The sequence below is a fragment of the Ananas comosus genome, linkage group 24, assembly GCF_001540865.1.
Source record: "Ananas comosus cultivar F153 linkage group 24, ASM154086v1, whole genome shotgun sequence".
NCBI classification, from domain to species: domain Eukaryota; kingdom Viridiplantae; phylum Streptophyta; class Magnoliopsida; order Poales; family Bromeliaceae; genus Ananas; species Ananas comosus.
Genome location: NC_033644.1, coordinates 1,399,887 through 1,402,213, shown reverse-complemented (window position 1 = coordinate 1,402,213; position 2,327 = coordinate 1,399,887). Strand labels below are relative to the sequence as shown.

Here is a 2,327-nt window from a genome sequence, read left to right as displayed (position 1 = left end):
AGTTTTTTATATATAATTTAACGAAATATTAATGGAGGAGTTGACTAGAAGAGAAAAATAAAACCACATGGTACTAATTTGATGCACTTTAAATCACATAATATTAATGTAAAAAAGTGCGAAACTACAGAGTTGGTGTTTAAAGTTTACCCAAAAAAATTGAGTGTGCTAAACGCCAAAAAAAAAAAAAAAGAAAAAGAAAAAGAAAAAGAAAAAGAAAAAAAAACTATATAAACTAGTAGTAATCGAAATAAGCAAATCTGCCAGCCTCCCTCACTTAGCTCTCCGTTTCTCTCACTCAGCACGAATGGAGGAACATTGGCTCTTCTATCCTGCAGCACTAGCCATTTTCATACTCATACTTGTGATGACCTTCTTTATCTCCTCCCTCCTGCAGACACCGCCGCGGCAGCACAAAACTGCCTCCCTCCCCCTGCCGCCGGGCCCGCGGCCTCTCTCCATCCTCGCCACATTTTTCGCGCTCTTCTGCCTATTGGAATTCGACTTAGAGGCCTTCCTCCGCCGCCTGCACAGCCAGCACGGCCCGGTCGTCAGCTTCCGCCTGCTGTCGTTCCCCCGACTGCCCATCTTCGTCTCCGACCGCGTGCTCGCCCACCGCGCCCTGGTCGGGCGTGGCGCCATGTTCGCGGACCGTCCCCCGGCCATCGACCCCGGCCTCGTCATCTTCAGCAACCGCCACAATGTCACCAGCGCCCCCTACGGCCCTGTCTGGCGCGCCTTCCGCCGCAACCTTGCCACGAAGGTGCTGCACCCCTCGCGGCGCGGCGTCTACCCCCCCGCGCGGCGACAGGTCCTCGACGTGCTCCTAAAAGATCTTGAAACCAAATCGAGCGGCGGTGCAGCTGCCGTCGTCGTCATGGAGAGCTTCCAGTTCGCTGTGTTCAGCTTGCTCGCATTCATGTGCTTCGGCGAGTGGCTCGACGATGAGATACGCCAGATCGCGTCCTTGCAGAGGGAGCTCTTCACCAACTTCCTCAGCTTCGGCGTCTTCGCCGTGTATCCGAAGATCACCAAGCTGCTTTTCCGGAGCCGGTGGAAGGAGCTTTTGGATTTTCGGAGGAAGCAGGAGGAGACGTACGTTCCGCTGATCGATGCGGGAGGAATCTGCTGCTGCGGCAGCAGCGGTCGGAAGACGGATTCGTTTATTCATACGTCGACTCGCTGGTCGATCTTGAAATTCCGGAGGACGGCGGAAGGAAGCTGACGGACGGCGAGATCGTCAGCCTTTGCTCCGAGTTTCTGAGCGCCGGCACCGACACGACCGTCACTGCGCTGCAGTGGATCATGGCGAACATCGTAAAAAGTCCCGACATACAGTCGAAACTATACGAGGAAATTGAACGTGTGGTAGGGACGAACGAGTACACGGTGGTGCGAGAGGAGGATCTGCAGCGGATGCCGTATCTGAAGGCGGTGGTGCTGGAGGGGCTGCGGCGGCACCCGCCGGGGCACTTTGTGCCGCCGCACACAGTGACGGAGGAGGCAGAATTCGAGGGGTATCGGATTCCGAAGGGCGCGGTGGTGACTTTTGCAGTGGCGGAGATAGGGTGGGACCGGGCGGTGTGGACGGCGCCGATGGAGTTTCGACCGGAGAGGTTCCTGGAAGGCGGGGAGGGGGAGGGGGTGGACATAAGGGGGGGTCGGGAGATCAGGATGATGCCGTTCGGGGCGGGGCCGAGGATTTGCCCCGGGATGGGGCTCGCGCTGCTCCACCTCGAATACTTTGTTGCGAATTTGGTGAAGGAGTTCGAGTGGAAGCCGGCAGCGGAAGGGGGGGGAGATCGACATGACGGAAAAGGTCGAGTTCAGCGTTGTCATGAAGACGCCGCTCCGAGCGAGAATCGTGCCCCGAAAGAGAACTTGAGCATACCAACATGATCAAAAAAAAGTCCTACGCTGCTACGACAGTATATTTTTCAAAAGAATATAGTACGTACATCGAATTTTTATAATTACTGCGATAGCAACCAAAGAATAAAATCCAACACGACAAAATTTGAATAACTATTTATGTGTATTGCGTCTATGTAAGATTTGTTTGATGTTTTGAATAAGAAAAATATTATGTCTATGAATAATTCTCTTCTATAAGATTTTGTCGATTAATGGGCTTGTTTTGCATATAGTCTGCTGGCAAATTTTTATTTTAAAAATAATCTTTTTAAAATTTAATTTACAAGAATCAGGCGCCACGTCAGCGCCATGAGGGCGGGGCCAGGGCCAATGTGTTAAGTTAAATACGGTGAACTATTCACCGTATTTAGACACGGTGAATGATTTACCGTGTTTACTATGTATATTTTATA

The 2,327-nt window shown here is 51.7% G+C and overlaps 1 pseudogene; it reads left to right on the top strand.

Moving 5' to 3' along the window:
- LOC109728620 lies at positions 251 to 2,112 on the top strand (annotated as a pseudogene).